Here is a 19,820-nt window from a genome sequence, read left to right on the forward strand (position 1 = left end):
TACCCATGTATGTTTTCACTTCCATTGAGAACTGCTTTGCCCATAGGTTAATATGGGGTAAAGTTCATAATTAATCCTAGCTGCAAAAGCGGATTGTAATAGAGCAGCCTCATAATGTTTACTATCATTAGATTTACAATGACACCATTTTCCAGTGGTAAAGGTGGCTTTGTCAGTATTGCTTTGGGAATGCAACGTCTAGATGTGGGAATTTCTATGTTTTAAAACTCCTCTTGTGTGTCTTTTTAATTCAGCTTCATTCCTCTGGAGGCTTGGGGGAAACACATCTGTGCATTCCCCAGCAACAGCTCTAAAACGTGGGCAACTGGAATGATAGACCTGTGGCATTTGAGGGCCTGGCTGGATAGACTGGAGGAAGAGGTTTTGACACTTGGCCTCTCAGAGCCAGCTCATATCCCCACAGAAGATTAAAGATAGGCATTCCATGGCCCCATGGCAGACAGGACTGACATTTAGGGGAGACATCAGTGGTTCAAAGGGCAACATTTTGAACCACCCCCAAGTTCAAAGGCACAGTTCAGTATTACTAGGGGTACCACACTTCAGCAACTTAGGGACACACTTGCAGAAACGCAGGACAGAGACCCTGTACTGGATGGTGCACACTGCCAGAGGACTGTGTTGTGCACAGTAGTATTTACTGGCCTGGGAAAGGACCGCGCACCCTTCCTGCATCGTGGCTGGGCTGGGCAAACTCTGTGGCACTCTGAAGTGTGCTCTCAAAGGGCTTGTTGGCTTGCCCCCGTCCTTTGTGGAGTTCTCAGGGACATGAAAGTCCTCCTGCAAGGGACAACACCTTCTACGTAAGTCATTTGGAGAGCAATGCCCTCCTGAGTGTCTATGGCATCTGCTGGATTTCACTCGGTATCAGGTGTGTTAGCATAGAACTAAGTATTGAGATTGAAGATCGGATTTGCCTGGTGTGGATCCTTTAAAGTATTGCCCGCATTCAAGGAGTGTGGCCCTTCATCATGGGGCCATGACATGCATAAGCGTCTGGTTGGTAGAGAGCGGATGTTCTGGTTGTGGGACCCCGCATGGCACTCTTTTGTGGAGAGTGCAACACCCAACTGCATGAATATTGTGTGCAGTGCCCGTGTCACTGGTTGCAAACCTCGGAGTTGGGGATGTACTCGGAGCAGTGCCGCATTCTACCTCATGCGGCACTGCTGAACTTGAGTCTCTCTATGCATGACTGGATTTGGCTGGTGCGGTTCAAGTCATCGCACACCAGACATTGTGCCTCATTCCAGGTAGGTATGGGATTGGAACTAATCGTGTGCTCGGAAGTGTCTATTGTGACTCAAGTCCTCTCGCACCAGACGTTGTGCCTCATTCCAGGGAGACACCACATTGGTAACTTTTTGTGTGCAAACGGAATTGTCTGGTGTGACTCAAGTCATCATGCACCAGGCAGTGTGCCTCATTCCAGGGACACACTGCATTGGACACTTTGCATGTGTGATTGGAATTGTCTGGTGCGACTCAGGTCATCGCGCAGCAGCCATTGTGCCCCTACCAGGAGGCCACGGAAATTGGTAACTCTTCGTGAGTGACCAGAATCATCTGTTGCGATTCAAGTCATTGCATATCTGATGTTGTGCTTCCTTTCAGAGAGGTGTGGATTTGGTAATTCTTTGTGTGCAACCGGGATGCCTGGGGCTTCCCAAGTCACCACACCCCAGACATGGTGCCTCCATTCCTGGGAGGCACAGAATTGGTAACTATTTTCAAATTAGAGTGTCTGGCTTGGCTGGGCACCACTGTGAACAGCGTGTATCCCAAGACAACCATCCCCATTCTTTGATGACCGGGGCCTGTCCCGGAAGGACGGTGTGGAGACCACTGAGTGAACTTCCTGAGCTGTGGCCGAGCATCAATTTGTCGACTGTTGCCTGATCAGCCATTCTGTCTTTCTTACCCCCTTCTTGGCCCTGGGATCCTGGGTAAGTGTAATCACCTGCCGCGATTGGCCCAGTATCCGTGGAAAGGTTACTACATCTCTAGCTCGTGGGGGCAAGAATAGGTCGGAGGTTGGAGGAAGGTTTGGGTCCGAGAAGGGTCTGTGACTCATTGAGAACTCACCTGACGAATGTCAGAGCACTGCATTAGGGTGCTGGAAGTGAGTGTGTGCGAGTGCGTAAACTAGCCTGCCTGATATCTAAGGCACCGTGTAGCAGTGTGGAGTGAGTGTGTTGGTGTGATTGCCTGCGATTGTCTACACTGCACATCGGGGGTGCCGTGCATGTTGTTTACTATTGTGCTTGACATTGAAGTTTATCTGTGTGTTCTAGGCCGCAGAGTTATCTTAAAGGGGCTGAGATTCTCTGTATGTACACATTGTTGCTATTGTTGAGAACTGGAAGGCATCCTATAATGTTTTGATATTTAACTAGAGTGATTGCAGAGGTGGGTCTTGTGCTGCCAACGTGGTTGCACTGCATGAGGGTGCTGGGAGGGAAAGTATTATTTGTTTCCCATGCATCCATTTTGCAAATGTGGTATTAACAGAGTTGGGTCTAGCACTACTAGTTATATTTCTAAGCGTGATTGATGCCCAGATTTTCATGATGTTTATGTTGTGTTAATGTGTGTGTTGAATACAAACCTTTATTTACATACACCTCAGGTGAAGTCACTTTTGTGACGCTCAGTGTAATTGTTGTGTGGTAGTCCTGTGTCCAGCGCTTTACACTTTGCCCCTGTGGTAAGCCTAACTGCTCTGTGCCAAGCTACCCGAGGGTGGGCACAGGTTATACAGCGAGTGTAATCACCCACCCCTGATGAGAGTGGTAGGTTCTCCCTGGCTAGGGCCTCGCCTCAGCCAACCAGAAAGTGCTGCCTCCAACAGTCATTATGTGTTATTGTGTTCTTACAGAGCTTTGTCATCAGTGAAGGTTTATTGAAATCTGGAACTAGCAGCAGATAAACTAGACATTGGTATAATTCAGTAGTACTATAAATAGCTGATTTATCCAGTAGGTTTTAACCTTTTTTCAAAATGTTAGCAGATTGTCTCCCAATTTTGAAAGAAAAGATGTAGAAATCACAATCCTTGCTTCCTGTAGGCACTGCCCCCAAATCCTTGCAGAAAAGGAGGAATTGTTTGGATTCTGATTTTAACGAGGTGACTACAATATATTTGTTGATTTTTTCCCCATTAAAATCGAGGTAACATTGCTATGCAGGACACCATGTTTAAAATATGCACCCTTAAAATGTTTCTGATTGTTGCCGCTGAGCAGCGCAGAGGACAGAGATAGAAATAAACATGGTCAACTGTTTGTGGTCCAAAAATCCCTCAGACAGCTGGACAGTTTGATCCTTTCAGCTTCTTTGAGAAAATTGTCAGCATCACAAGACCTACCAGTAGTTGTCACCGACTTGGTGTTCCTGAGTGACTATGAAACCTCAGTGATTTCCATTTGTGTGGGAATAATCTACTAATTGAAGCCTTAGCAAGGGGAATGGAGACCCAGGAGTGTGGGGCATGGTAAATACATAAAAGTGAAGGTCTTCAAAGGAATAGGGTCTCCAAAGATTAAGGACCTGATTTATTGAACAGGGTTAACAGTACATCAACCAAAACAAATCATTAGGAAAGCCAATAGGTCTCGCCTTTCTAACCTATTTGCTTTGCCAATGTTGTTTCACCGCACTGAACAAGATCATTGATACTGTGCAGCATGGCTGATTTAAAAAAAAAAAAGCATTAACATGGCCAAACGCGTCAATTTTTTATGTGTGCACACCATGCATGCACATGCCTAGAATATAATGCAACTGCTTTTTTGTCTCTTTTGGACAGGTAACCAAAAACAAAACAAACCATGAAAAATAACTTTTTTTTTTTTTTAAAAAGCAGAAGGGTTGCGGAAGCAAGAAGGGGGAAGCAACTGGATCATAATCAACACAGCAGAGGTCGGCAGGAAAGGGAAGCAATACAGAAGGGGGGTACACTTAAGCGATATGGAGAGGGTGGGCGGGCACGGAAGGAACACGGGTAGGATGGGAGACGCGGAAGCCATATGGTGAGTGCCGAGAGACATGGAAGGAATACAGTGGACAAGGGGGGCATATGCGACACAGAAAAGTGCACAGGGAGGCGGTAGGGGAAAACAGCAGCACAAGGGGGATGGAAGTATAAAATGGAGATCACTCGAAACACATGCACAACTTCTTGCACTCTCTGTAAGTGTCTGCCCAAAAAGAAAATAGTAGTTCCCTGAAATCAAGCACAGACAAAGCAAACACACACATAGTACAGAGGCAGTGCTCCATGGGAGGGACAAACTCAAGATTGACAAGGTCTGACATAAATAAGAAGATGGCAAATTAGAGTCACAAGGAAAGCCAACCAATGGTAATCAATGGAGGGGCTCGAAGCCCCTCTGTGTTTATTGTAAGCCTCAGTATGCCTAGAAAAGGACACTGTTTAGTAGGCTCAACATAAAAACAGCTGTCATACCCGCCATCCTCTGTGTTATGTACCTAATTTTAGAGGGCAGCAAAAAGGGGACTTCACGATGGTGGTGCCCTCTTGTTATCAATAGGAATACATATTTGGTGACATTGATATGAACTGAAATGACATTACATATAGGGGGTCCCCTCTTACACTATTCTTGCTTTTGTGCCTTCTGTGCAAGACTGTAATGGTAAACATGGCATGTCTCTCACAAAAACACTTTGCAAATATCCACAGGTCATTTGGAGAAAACTCCCAGTGCAAGAGGAATATTTTAAATGTGGGTCCTGAAAATGTATCTTCAACTAATGGCTGGATGGGCAACCAGCAGTGAGTGAGCAGAGTCAAGTGGGCTGAAGGAATGAATTCGGCAGAGTGCAGGTGATGAGAATAGCACATGACAAGGGGAGGACTCAATAAGAGGGGCTCTAAAGGTGCAGAAGGTACATTTTAGGCTAGTCTCCAAAACCAGCTCCAACTATTCCAGTGGAAGCATACTTATGGGAGAAATCCCACACCAGTGAACTCAAAATTTGGCACCTGTGAGAGGTCAATCTAGGAGCTGAAATGGCTCTGCCAGACCAGAAGTTTGGTGGACATTCCTTAATTGACTCCCTATGTCTGCTAAAGAAAAGCCATGATGAAAGTTATGCCTATGGATCTCATTCACAGTTCAATAATGAATTAAAAATACCCAAATTGCATAAGACAAATGCAAAATCTAGCAGAGAACCTATTTGTGAAATTTCCAACACCACAGTGAAAGGGTACCATATAATATGATGAAGGCAATCTAGCCTTTGTGTTCTCTTCTGGACTTAACACCTTTCTTCAGAAGCTGGAGGGTTCACTGCATGCATCTAGTGTCATCTTCAGCATCACTTTCTGCAAACTGGTCAGTTGCTATTTTAAAGACACTGATGGCCGGTGCCTTACAGCAGTATTACAATACGATAGAAGAGGGCACCAGACTACAACAAATGGTCTTGGTGCTAGGGAAGGGAACATCTCCAGATGGTACACTCTCAGTTTGCTTACGGTTTCCAAATCCCTTGCGCTATACATTTCATTTCTTGAGCCTGTCCTCATTACTGTGGTTTAACCCAGTTACTATTTTACATGTTGGTCTCTGGGCTTTCTTCATCTGTCTTCATCCCTTCTCAGCTTAAGTGGTTCTTTGACTGCAAAACATGATATGATTGTGTGCACAACACACTGGCAGCAACCATGTGCAGCAAAGTCCTTTCCATCCACTGTGCTGAGCTGCAGCTGAAGAATGAATGCTACTTTCCAGCCAGCCATGCTCAATGTCGTCTCCTTTCTTTTCCTCCCAATAGAGTCCTGGATTATCTCTCAGTGATAATCACCATCCTTCCACATTGTACTCACTCATATTCCACTGAATTCTATTATTGAACAACAGGAGTCTGGCCTCGTTGCTTCCTCAGGAATTAGCCCTTCATGCTCACTCCAGTGTTACTGGGTATGTCTGCCAAGGAGCATCCTACAGTTGGTATAATGCTAGTTGTTGGCATCAGTCTTGTGTTCCTGCTTCGATGTGATAACATAGTCCAGACTTTACACCGATTGTAATGACACACAGATGCCAGCAGGAGCCGTTGCATGAGGCTTGACTATAGAGGTTAGAACCTGACTCGAGAACACAGAACAAGACAGTGATGTGGCACTGGTGAAGAGTGTGGACCTGGATTTTCCCCTTTTGTCTAAGAAGGGTGGATGCACCTCAGTGAACAAGAGTATTATACAAAGTGCCCTGGGGGTGCAAGATTTGCACGCCCCTGGGGCACTTTGTATTACAGAAAGGGCCACAGATGCTTGTTCAGCCCTTTCTGTAATACAGATAGTGCTCTCGCACATAAAGCACCAGCACTATCACCAGAGAGTGTTCCCTCATTTGCATAGGGCCACTACCCATGCAAATTAGGGAATCCCTTTGCCTCTGTGCCTCCGCCGTATTGTAGACGCAGTCAAAGAAGCTGGCAGACCTCTGGAGGGAGAAAGGGGTCCTATGGAACCCCCAGATATCCCCTTGCAGGCAGGTGCAATCACTCACTGCGCCCACAAGTGAAGGCGGGTTGCCGCCTTCACAGTGAAACAGGGATCGTCTACTTCAAACTTTTTCACTTGAATGTGCTGCACTGGGGGAAGTGAATTTGCACCTGGCCTGGGGACACACATTCAATGTAATAAGGCGCGCTTTCTCTATTTGCACCCGGCGCACCTGTTTACGGTGCGCTGTAGGGCAAACAGAGAAAGTGTAATAGGGGCCCTGGTGTATATTTATTGTATTTTATGCAGGTTGTGCATGCAGCCTCTCTGATCCTTGTGTACAATGCTGTGGATTAAATAGGACGTTAATGCTGAAAGGATATAGTGCTAAATAAAAATGACATTGGTTAGGAAGCTTAAATACAGGACTGGATAAAAGAGATGGGAACTTAACTGTAGTGGAATCAGTTAATATGAACAGAAGGAAAAGCAAAGATGAGGTCTAGAAAATATAAGGCCGGTCCATGCTTAATTAGAGATGGTGATTGCAGGCGGGCCCCCTGTCACTCATTTTTGGTCACTTATTTTTCCTCTTCAGACCCTGATCCACAGCAAGAGAGAGAAAAACACACAAGGGGAAAAGAAGGAGGAAGAGATGGACAAACATTGCACCGGAAGAAAGCAAGAATGAAAAATAACCTGCAAGGAGTATGATGGAGGAAAAAGACGCATGAGGTGGAATCAAGAGAAGCGGCCTTGGCAATCGGCACGCCAACATATAACTGTGCTGGCCGGGGGCTTCTCAGGAAAACCTTGGGCCCTGGAACTTATTCTTTTACAGATTAAGCACTGGGGCCAGCTGTATAGATTTCTGGAAGAGGCGAGTGAACTACCCGATGAGAGGTGCTGTGACAGTTGGTGAAATTGGGAGACAACGGGGGCGGGTTAGAAACAGTGCCAGATTCAACCCCGTGAAGGCCCTAGACAGTCAAATTTTCCGGCTCCCCCTTGCAGATTATCTCCTAGTACATTTTTAATTTTACCAAGCAACAATTTTAATAAACCACTTTTATTACACAAAAGTAAACATTACATATACGTAGTTTGCACCAAATATTTTTTACAAGCTGACAGCTGACAGAAGCTGAGCTTTTAAGAGACAAACTGTTATGTGAATCTGATGTCTGTGGTTTAAGTACTTTAAGTTGTTAATGAGTACATTATATTAATACAGTATTTTCTCTGTAGAGTCTTTAATGTAAAGTTTTCACTCCTTTGAGTTGATTCATTTTTTTTATCTTTTGGAAACAATTTAAGAAAGCTTGATTTTAACTTTCTTTCCAGATCAAATCAATTATTTTGATCCTTTGTCGCGGGGCCCCTAAAAGGAGTGAAGCTCATAGACCGGTACCCACTTTGCCTATTTAGTAATCTGGCACTGGTTAGAAAGGCAGACAGTGAGTGGGAGCATAGAGAGAGGGAGGTAATAAGAAAGGAAATTAAAGATAATGAAATAAGGAAAAAATAAATTAATGATGTAGGAAAAAGGAAACAATATGAGGCATAGTGGCGACAATGATGATGAAAGGAGGAGACAATAAGAGAGACAATGGGATGAAATTAGTGCAAGAGTGATAGTAACAAAGTCAATGATCGAGCAAAAGAGGGAGACAATGAAAGAGAAAGAGGGACAATGAGAAAGTATGACGGAGTCAATTAGAGAAAGAAAGCAGATGGCATAGAGAGAAATGAAAGAGAGACAAAGAGAGAGGTAGGGAGACAAATAGTGAAAGAGGAAGACAATAAAAGTGAGTGGTATGAAAAGGAAAAGGTGATAGAAAGGAAGATAATGGAAGAGGGATACAGTGCAAGGGAGATAGGGAAGCAATTATCATGAAAAAGGGATACAGTGAGAGAAGGAAAAGGAGGCAATGAGAGAGGACGAGAAAAGAGAGTGGACACTGCTAGTGTTAAAAGAAAGGAAATAGACTGAGAGAGAAACAGGAGCAGATGATAGAAAATCATTAAAATAAAGAAGGGAAACAATATGAGAAGAGAAGGGGAGGAGAATGAGAAATAAGGCAGGACAACATGGGATGATGCCGGAGAGACAAGAGGCAAAAGAAATGGAGATCACAGGGAAAGGGACACAATATGACAGAATGCGAGAGAAAGTCGGTGAATAGCTAGAGGGGAAGCGGTGAGAGTGAAAGAGGGAGGTCGTGAGTAGAAAATTCAAAAAGAATGTCGGAAAAAGATGTAAAATGAGAGTGCTTGAGAACAAAAATTACAAACAATGAAAGTGAATGAGGGAAACAATGAGAAAGAGGGCGATATCGAGAAGGAAAGCAAGTATAAAGAAAGTGGGAATGAGAAAAGGCAGATTGGGAAGTGCACTTGGGAAGTGTCTGAAAAGGAGCTGGATGTATAGAGTATGTATAGACTGGAAGAGACTGAGGACATGAGAGACGAGCCAAGAGAAAGGGAGATGGGAGTGGCCAGGGAGACACAAAAAGCAAGAGCTTAGAAATGAGAGGACAAGAATGGCAAGGCGGCAGCAAGAGGGTTTCTCTCTGTCTTCAGCCTTCCCTCTGTTTTGAAGCAGTAAAGAGGGGATGAAATATCCCCAGGAACCTCGAAGAAGCCGAAAATCCATGCAGCTAGGACGAGGAGGCTGCAAGTGACTGAGCAATGGGAGAAACAGATTAAGAAACAGAGGGAAGGGTAGAGTGAAAGAGAGAGAGAGAGAGGAAGAGAACTATATGGAGAGAGAGGCAGACTGTGTCTACGACAGAGAGAGAGGCAGCCAGAGAGAGAGACAGAGAGAGAGAAAGAGAGGGAGCGAGAGAGAGAGAAAGAGAGGGAGCGAGAGAGAGAGAGATGGATGGGGAGAGAGTGAGCAAGAGACAGAGAGAGAGGCAGACAGTGCCTGAGACAGAGAGAGAAAGGGAGGCAGAGAGAGAAAGAGAGGGAGAGGAAGAGAACTATATGGAGAGAGAGGCAGACTGAGACAGAGAGAGGCAGACAGAGAAAGAAAGAGAGGGAGGGAGGGAGAGAGAGAGTCAGACAGTGTCTGAGACAGAGAGAGAGAGTCAGAGAGAGAGAGAGGAAGAGAAGTATATGGAGAGAGAGGCAGACAGTGTCTGAGACAGAGAGAGAGAGGGAGGCAGAGAGAGAGTCATACAGTGTCTTAGACAGACAGAGAGAGAGAGAGAGAGGCAGATAGGGTAAGAGGCACGGCAGACACAGAGTGAGAGAGAGAAAAAGAGCGAGAGAGAAGGAGGCAGAATCTGAGAGAAAGAGAGTGTAAAACAGAGAGGGAGCTAGATGAAGAGAGAGAGTGAGAGACAGAGAGGGAGGCAGGCAAAGGGCCAGGCAGTGAAAGAGAGTGTGAGAGATGGAGGCAGTGACAGAGAGGGAGAGAGAGAGAAAGAGAAAAAAAGAGAGAGCGAGGGAGGAAGAGAGGGGAGACAGAGTGATAGTTGGAGAGAGAAAGAAAAGAGAGAGGGAGGCAGAGAGAGGGTAGAGTGACAGAGAGAGCGAGAGATAGCTATACAGAGAGAGAGATAGAGAGAGAGAGACTTTACCTGCTGCCCAGCAGCGAGACATCTTGATCCATCCTCTCCATCCCTTGCTGGTGGGTCTCTAGACGGACTCCAGCCGCTCCTGCCGCGCGGCCCGGAGAGGCCGAGCCAATTAGTTAATGCAGACTGACCCTTGCAGGAGGCAAGGGCGCCTGGACGCGCCGAGACAGTGCGCGTGCCAGCCGTGCCCCCTGCGTGCCCCCACCCCCGGCGAGCGCGGCGGGCACGGTGCTGGAAATGAGGACAGTTGCTCTCCGCGGTGCCTCTGCCCCCTCCTTTAATTAGGGCTTTTGAAATTGAATTAGGAAGCTCTGGGGGCAGGCTGCCGTCTGCGCGCTCTGCCCTTGGCCAGTGCCAGGCCGCAGCACGGCTGTCAGGACACGGGCCCAGTGGCACCCTCTCTCGGGATGCCCCCCAGCAGGGTGACCTTCAGGCACGCGCCCCATGCCATGCCTTTCTGTCAATATGATGCTTCGGCTGTGGTTGCCCGGCAGCGGGGCGGGTGTGTGACTTCATGCTGAGCCCCCGCCCCCTGAATAAAATAATACTGGGGCCCCCAAAATGGTGTAGAATTATCTCACAGCGGATACAGCAATGTTAACTTTGCAAAGAAGCTTAAGTAGTTTACCTAGCGGAGCTTGAGGCCACAAGCCTCGAATTTTGCAAATAGCAAAGTCGATAATTGCTAGCGTTACCATTTAATCTGAATAAACACTTGTAGGCAGCGCTAGAATTGGAAAAGAAAATATTCTGGGAACCCATAAATTGGGGGGCAAGTTTGACAAAGACAAGGGGGTGGATTCACGAGGGGAGGAGCCTAAAAAGCCAAGTCGACTTATATATTTAATTTTAAAAAATCGGCTGCAAAGAAATTGACAACAAGGACATATGTAACAGTTAATCTGTTATAAATTACTCAACTGCTCACAGGCTGGCTGCGTTTTAACATTTCCTAAAGTGTGAAGACCCCTGCTGCAGAGATCATTGGGTGCCAAGCAATTTTGTGGCTGTTATAATAGCAGTATGATAGCTCTACTGGTTAACATTGATCAGTGGCAGTTTTGATTAAAAAATAGCGCCGAATGTTATGTGCCACAAAGGTCATCTGTGACCTCCAGATAACAGATTTGTATTTGTATTTTATGGAGATAAGTGGGCTTCTCATTTTGACACCAACATCATTTTGTCAGTTCAAGTTAATAAGCTGCATTTCTTCTACTATGGCACATTGATTTATTTACCAACATCAAGGAGCTGCATGCAAACTGTATTTTTTAAGTTTAGACCTTATTGTTTTTTTCTTAATCTGTTGTTATTGTTTATCATTTGGAATATACACGCCAGGGGAGTTCCTTAGAATCCTGGCGTTGTGCTGGTTTGAACCGAGACTGGCGAAGGGAAAATCCTACTTATTCTGGTTGGTAACATTAAACTGTTTTACCAGTGCTAACCGTGTGGTGTCACCTTCAACATTTTCATGACGATCGTCAGTCATGACACTGACCCCGTGGTCGCAAATCTAAATGGGAGGGGCGGGCGGGAGTCGGGGGGGGGGGGCGATAATGGAAAAAAAAAAAACGTAACCTTGTCAACACCACCTGCTGCGTTGCTCGTCTTCCCTCTGGTGTCCCAGAAGCCCCTGGAACACCAGCACAGGCTCCCCCTGCAATCCTGGCACTGCTCTCATGCTAAACATAGCATGAGAGCAGCACCAGGATTGGTCTGAGCAGCTTGTTCTGCCGCTCAGACACTACATAGGAGTCTGTGCTGTTTCTCTAACAGCCGGGTTGGAGAAACTTAAGTGCGCATGTGTGTTTGGCTGGCCTGAGACATCCGGCCAAAGAGTAAAGCGCACTTAAGTGCACAGATTCCACACACCCTCCCCTCTCCACCTCCCATGGCCCTACCCCTCCCTTCACAAGTTGGCTCAGCTGATCCACCAGCTGCAAAAATAAAATGATAGTGAAATATACTTTTATTTTTTCAGCTGCTGGCCTAGCCACTGCAAAGGAGGCGCCCCTGCACTGACCCAGTTACAGAGGCAACTGTAGCAGCAGCCCGTATCGTGTTGGGCCACAGCGGCGTACGGAGAGGATCAAAGCAGCACCAGTCTGAGGATCGGAAGTGTTTAACTACATTTACCGGTGGCTAAATCAAGAGTAACAGTAGCAAAGTCAGTGCGGCACGAATCTGCACAATATCTCGGCTGCAACATATTAGCTGTTAACTGTGAGCGTTGTAGGCGGCCTGACAGAATGCGGCACCAGCGCTGAGGGGGATGTTTAATCCTTTGCATGTGCATAGCTCAGCGCACTGTCAAGGGAGCCTCGCTTACTCAAATTGCCCACTTTCAGTCACCGCATGAGTGAACTCTGTGTTGGGCCTGTGTTCTTTCTATGAACATGTCCTGTTCATCCTGTTCATTATCAGGATCTCATCTTGTTTCTCCTACTGACTGGGAAGATGTGCTTGGATCAGCACGCTTCCATTTTAGAGGAAAGTACCTTGGCAAATAGAACTTTGTTGTTGGTTTCTGAAAACTTGTTTCTTTAAAGGAATAAGAGGTATGGGAGAGTGTGTAAGAGATTGACAACATTTTGCGGTTCGTTCAAAGTTAAGAAATTGTTTGAGAGGTATGTATTGTTAGAAATGGCAGGAAGTGGAAACAATGTAAAGTAACACTCACCAGAGGGGAGGAGATGTTGACAAATATGTAGAAGGAAAACGTGGAGTCTCAAGGAAGTCTTAATGGCTTTGTGTTGATGAGTGATGAAGAGTTTGTGAACACTAGAGATGGGATACATGTTGAGTGTGGGGGAGAAGATGCTCTTGGTTCAGGTCTTTATTGTTCCCTTCTTCCCTTGGAGTTAAGAGAAAGTTGCTGCACTAGGAACCGCAGACCTCCAAGATATTTGTAGAATTATGTACAAATGGTGTGGAATGACGCACCATTATCATGAGTCTTCTGCTTATGTGGAGTATCTTCACCTGTGAAGATTGGAGTACAACCACACCCCACTCAGGATCTATGTTTTGCTTTATTATATTTTAGGTTTCCACTTTTTGTTTGATTTTGGATAGAAGGGAGAGGGATGTGTATTATTATTGTTTATCATCTGTAATGTACACGCCAGGAGAGTCCCTTAGACTCCTGGCGTCGCGCGGGGGTGACCCAAGTCAGTTTCCCAGTGACTGGCGAAGGGAGAATCACGTTTGTTCTGGTGTCTGACATTAAACTGTTTTACCAATGCTAACCCTGTGGTGCCACCTTCAGCATAAAGCCATTAAGACTTTCTCGACACTCCACGTTTAGTAAGTCGTAAGTTTACACCCTTATTGTTTTTTTCTTAATCTGTTGTTTTTTTTAAGATTGCAGAGTGTTCCTTTGTGAAATAATAGTCTTGTTACCACTGACAACCACTATCACTGTTTTGTTTTATATCCTGACTTTGTTTTCGCCTGAACATTCTATTCAATGTATAAAATCTTAAAGTATATAAGATATGTGTTTCTTACCACTCATTACCCTCATTGAATTATGTAATATTTCCTGTACATTAATTTACACACTTTTATGATTTATTGTGCCTCTCTGATGTAAGGTGGCCTGACACCCTACATCGGGATAAGTAGTGCTGTAAAAGAAATAAAAAAAAGTTTAAGTCATTGTTTATGTAATTACTAATTCTTACAAATAAACTTTGGATTATAACAGTGCATACACATCCCTTACTTTGGGGGTTGAATAAAGTGAAAAACCTGCCTCCAGCTCATGATTTCTCTAAAGTACTTGTGAAGTGATAAACTGCGCTTTTGTTTCTTTCTTTTGCATTGGTATGTAGGTGTTAAGATTCAATTAGCTCCCAGCCAGGGAGATACTTAAACAAAAGAAGGGCTGATGGCCCTTTAGATCAGCCCTTTGTTTTAGATCCGGTTGGAAGTAAAAATAAGAAAGCCGTTTGTCTGCCTATACGTAGCTGCTCCGAAGAGAATGACGACAATGTGTGGGTGCTGTGGAATGATGTCCCACTGTCAGAAGATGGCACCAAGAACAATTCACCTTGTTCACTGGGTAGGCCTAATTCCAGATCCAGCTCAGAAATAGTTTTAGGAACAGGGATCCGACTCTACCCCCCTGCGTTCCAGCACTACATTTAGGTTAAAAATGTAAAGAGAGAAACACATTTCAAGAGAGAATGAGAGGGGGAAACGTCTGCTGCTTTTTTTATGGTTAATATAGTATTGTGTACTAAAATATTTATTTCCTCCTAGGTTGCTGAATCCGCCAAGGGCCTTTGAAGGCAATACAGTATATATTGTTGAATCCACTTTCACAAAAATGTATGTCCCTTGTTTTTTTTTGTTTTCACCCAGTAACATATTTAAAATGTCAACGGCTATGAGGATTGTCAAATTTCAGTTTTAATTTCACATTTCGCCAAGTACATTGGCAAATCTTGATTGCTTTTTTTTAGCGAACAGTTTGAAATCCTAAATCATCACCCGTTGAATTTCTCCCACCCTATTGCACATCGGGCCTTCCATATTTATGGACCTACCGTCACTCCTGTTGATGAGTGTCTCTTACCAACTTCTAAAACACTTATGTAAATGATGCCATGGGGGGTGAGCTTACCAGCACAGAGGTCAAGCCCCCACAGGCGTGTGACCCTGGAAGCCACAAGGCCTAGAAGACAACAGTCAAAGCATGTGCCCATTTCCACCACATGTCCACCCTCTGCTTGAGTGCTGCGTCTGAGTGCACACAGTCTCTCTCTCTTTCTCTCCCTCTGTCTCTTTGCCACCTAGTGTTAACTGTCTGGCCATTTGGGTTCAGTCTCCTCCCTGTAGGTCAGTATATTTTTCCTCAAAAAACGTTTCTGAGAAGCGCTCTGCAGTGTAAATATGCAGAACAAAGTATACAGAAAAAGTTTACAGAACGTTTACAAAACAAAGAGAAGCCCTAACCTCCCGGTCTGTGCGCTGCTACTGCTGCCTCTGCCTTAGCACGGACATCCTCAACTTATCAATCAGCACAGTCACCTACCTGGAAGACTGGAAACATGCAGGAATCAAAACCTTCTCAATAATACCTCTGCAGACCCCAACAAACTCAAAAACTAATGGCCGATCTCCTGCCTACCTTTCCCAGCAAAATAACTCAAAAAGCCATCAACAGCTTAAGCCTACTTAGAGGACAACAATCTCCCGGACACTTCGCAATCCAGCTTCTGCACCAACCACAGCACAGAATCTGCTCTAATCGAAGCTACGGATGACATCATATCCTTCCTAGACCAAGGAAACTCAGCTGCCCAAATCTTCCTCGACCTCTCAGCGGCCTTCGAAACAGTCTCCTATCACACACTGCTCTTAAGGCTCCACCAAATCTAAATTTGAGGTAAAGCAGAACTCAGAGAGCCCAAATCCCACACCTCACCCCAGTGCACAAGAACATCATCTCCCCAGGGATCATCACTCAGCCCCACATTCTTTAACACCCACATGACCCCTTCGGCCAACATCGTCAGAAACCAACGACTAAACATAATCTCTTATGCAGATAACACACAGCTCATCCTGGTGTTCTCCAATGACCCTTCCACCACTAAATTCAACATCCACAACTGCATGAACATCATCGCGGACTGAATGAAGGACAGATGCCTCAAACTCAACACTGACAAAATGGAGGTACCACTGTTTGGAAACACAACCTCACATTGGGACGACTCCTCATGACCAGCCGAGCTGGGACCCACCTTACCTCCATGAACCACACCAGAAACCTAGGAATTATTATAGACAAGAAAGTCAACATGAAGCGTCAGATCAACACAGTCATCTCCACCTGCATTCTTACCCTCTGGATACTTCGCAATAGCCTCAAATGGCTCCTTCTCTCACCATACGTATTGTCACACAACCTCTCATAACAAGCCAACTAGACTACAGCAACACGTTCTATGATGGCGTCAACACACTCCTCATGAAAAGACTACAAATCATCCAGAACCCAGCTGCCAGACTTATGCTGGCCCTCCCAAAATGAACCCACATCACTCCTGCCTTAGGAACATCCACTGGCTCCATGTACACAAACAATGCTAAATCAAGCTTCTGAAGTTTGCATATAAATCCCTGCACAACCTAGGACCAATTTGCCCCAATCACCACCTGAAATCCAATTAACCCTCAGGACTCCTGTGCTCCTCCTCTCTCTCCCTCTTAACCACCCCCCATATTTGCTGCAGCACCTACAGTGGCTGCTCTTTCTCATACCTGGCAACGAAGGCCTGAAACAGCCTTACCTCTTGCCTAAATCAGCGTCCTCCATCCAAGAGTTTAAAAGAGGGCTCAAGACAGGGCTGTTCGACTGAGAAAGATGCACCTTCAACAGCGCCTAGATACTATCACCGGTGATAAGTGCTTCAGGGTTTGTATTCATGGTCAGCATCTTGAACTGGCATCTCTTCTGGATTGGGAGCCAATGTAGCTTCTTGAGGTGCTGGGTGATGTGAGTGTGTCTCGGGAGGTCAAGGATGAGTCTTGCCACTGAGGTTTGCATTGTCTGTACTCTCTTCAGGAGATATGCAGTGATTCTTATGTAAAGAGTGTTATCGTAGTCCAGCCTGATGGTAACGAGGGCTTGAGTGATGATCCCTCTGCTGTTGATTGGGAGCCACCTGAATATCTTACAGAGCATGTGTAGGGTGTGTAAACAGGCAGATGAGACTGCGTTTACCTGTTTCTGCATAGATCATTAGCTGTCCAAGATGATGCTGAGGTTGTGGATAGGCGGGGGAAAGGTGAGTTCAGCAGGCCACCAAGTGTCGATCCATGGTGATGTAATGTTCCCAAAGATGAGGACTTCAGTCTTGTCAGTGTTGGGCTTCAGACAGTTGTTCTGCATCCAGTCAGCGATGTTTATCATACATCTGTGGAAGTTGGTTCTGGTGGTTGAGAGGGGTCTTGAGAGAGGAAAAGGGTAGAGAGATGTTTATGAACTTTTCTGAGAGGATAACATGTAATGGGTGGACCAGCTGGGGTCTGTATTATACAAAGTGCCCCGGGGAGCGATGGGCATGTGCACCCACTTTGCACACCCCCAGGGCACTTTGGTATAACAGAATAGGCTTCAGATGCCTGTGCAGCCCTTTCTGTCATAGATAGCGCTGGTGCACTTATACTGCCAGTGCTATCACCAGAGGATCCTCCCTCATTTGCATGGGGGCGTGGCCTCATGCAATTGAGGGAATACCTTTGCTGCTGCTCCCACACCATATTATGGACGCGGGTGCAAATGCTGTTAGGAAGCCACCTAAAAGGCGCACTGCCAGTGTGCCCCCAAATGGAAGCCCTCTGGAGGGGGCGAAGAGGGTCCTATGGACCCCCCAGACATCCCCTTGCAGGCTGGGGCAGTCACTCACTGCACCTGCCTGCAAGGAGGTCTCTAATCCCCCGTAAAAGAGCAGCTGGGTTGCTGCCTTTACAGTGAAACACAGAGTAACTGCTTCAAAGCTGCTCTGTTTTTCACTTGCATGGACTGCCCCCAGGACATACGAGTTCTCAGATGTTCTGGTGGAAGTGCATTTAATGTAACAGGGCGCACTTTCTCTGTTTGTGCTCAGTTTTAGGGTGCCTTGTGGCGCAAACAGGGTAAGTGCGCCCCGGGCCACACAATGTCACTTTACAGATTAATTTTGTTCACTGTATGGTGTTGATAAATGCGTTGTTGTGTGAAAGGGGACACGGGCACTGCAAGTACATGAAGTGTGACTTCTATCACCAGGCTAGAGACACAAAAGGAATTTATTTGCTCGATACAGAATCATTCAGAGGATTTGGACAAAAAATATCAGGGTGCAACTTTGCACACTTGAATCAATAAGGGGATGAAATAGAGACCAGCAAAGAAATATTGTCTTACAGGGATGGAGGTTTGCTGGGCAAAAGCAGAGCGCATCAGACTTCCTTCTGTTTCTACCTCTTAGCAAATTAAAGATGGAGCAAAAGATTTGCTGCCAACAACTTTATGTGAAAAATGGACAATTCTTTATTTACAGAGTAGTCAGCATCCTGCAAAGTCAAAATGCAAATGAGAGTAATGTAATATAAAATGAGTCACTGGATCCTAAATACCTGCCCCCGTGACGTTCATCTCTGCCAGTGGCCAACATCCAGCATCAAGCAACCTCTGGCTGCCCTTTTCCCGAACAATCTCTTTCAGTGCATGTGCCAAGAGCATGAATAAAGAAAGTGTGGCTGTCATCTTTCGATAGATCTCATCCGCGCGGCCTACCATGTACCAAGTTCAAAACTGATGAGAGGAGGTGGAGATGTCATCTTTCAATATGATCTCATCCGCGCGACCTACCAGGTACCACAAGCAGGAATGATGAGAGAAGGTTGAGATGCCATCTTTGAATATGATCTCACCAGTGTAGCTTACCGAGTACCACAAACTGGAATGATGAGAAAAGGTGGTGATGAGACCCACATCTGTGCAACCTACTCGGTACCATGAGTAGGAATCTTAAGAGATGGTGGGGATGTGATCTTTCAATGTCATCCGCGTGTCCTACTGGGTACCACAAGCAGAAGTGATGAAAGAAGGTGCGGTTGTGATCTTTCAGTTTCATCTCACCCATGCAATCTACCAGGTACCAAGTGTAGGACAGATGACAGAAGTTGGAGATGTGATCTTTCAATATGATCTCATTCTTGCAGCCTGCCGAGTGCTAAGTGCAGGAATGATGAGAGAAGGTGGGGATATAATGTTTCAATATGATCTTATTCACGCAGTCAATGTACCAATGGGCAGATTTATGGAAAGGGGCACTGCACCGAGTGCAGCACCACTTTTCCTGCGCCCATTAGCACCCCCCTACCGCCGCCATGTGTGCACCGTATTTAAAATAAGATGCACCATGGCGCAGGGTAGGGGGCAATAGCATAATCTTTCATGACGCTATTGATGAACTCTGCAGGAGTAGCGCCAAAATATGGCGTAAAATCTCATAGATTTCCTTATGCCATTTTTCCGGCTCCCCTAATGGGGGAATGCCCCCTTTGCATACGTTATGCCTGGAGCAGGCATGATGTAGCGCAAAGGGTTACAGGGTGGTGCAATCCATGTATTGCGCCACCCTGTAAATCCGGCACAGGGATTTAGGCCTCGTTGGGCCACATTAACCTCAGAATAAATTACTTTAATGTGGCACGAGGTGGTGCTAGGGGCCTGTAAATATGCCTCCAAGTACCAAGTGGAGCAATAGTGACAAAATGTGCTGATGCGATATTTCGCAATGATCTCATCTGTGCAGCCTACCAAGCTGCATGTGCAATAACGATGAGAGAAGGTGCAGATGTGATCTTTCAGAACCATCTCATATATGCACTCTGATAGGTACCAAGTGCAGGAATGATGAGAGAATGTGATGCTGTGATGTTTCAATATGATTTCCTCTGCGCATCCTACCAGATACTAAGTGTAGGAGTGATGAGAGAAGGTCATCATTAGCATGGTCTACCCGGTACCACAAGCAGGATTGAAGAGAAAAGGTGCATATGTGATTTTTTTTCCACTATGATCTCATTCAAGTTGCCTACCAGGTACTAAGTGCAGGAGCGATGAGAGAAGCTATGGATGTGCAGTTTCAACATCGTCTCATCCGCACGGCCTCCCAGGTATCAGGTACCATGTGCAGGAACAATGAGAGAAGGTATGGATGTGT

The sequence above is a fragment of the Pleurodeles waltl genome, chromosome 7 (genome assembly GCF_031143425.1).
Source record: "Pleurodeles waltl isolate 20211129_DDA chromosome 7, aPleWal1.hap1.20221129, whole genome shotgun sequence".
In the NCBI taxonomy this organism is placed as follows: domain Eukaryota; kingdom Metazoa; phylum Chordata; class Amphibia; order Caudata; family Salamandridae; genus Pleurodeles; species Pleurodeles waltl.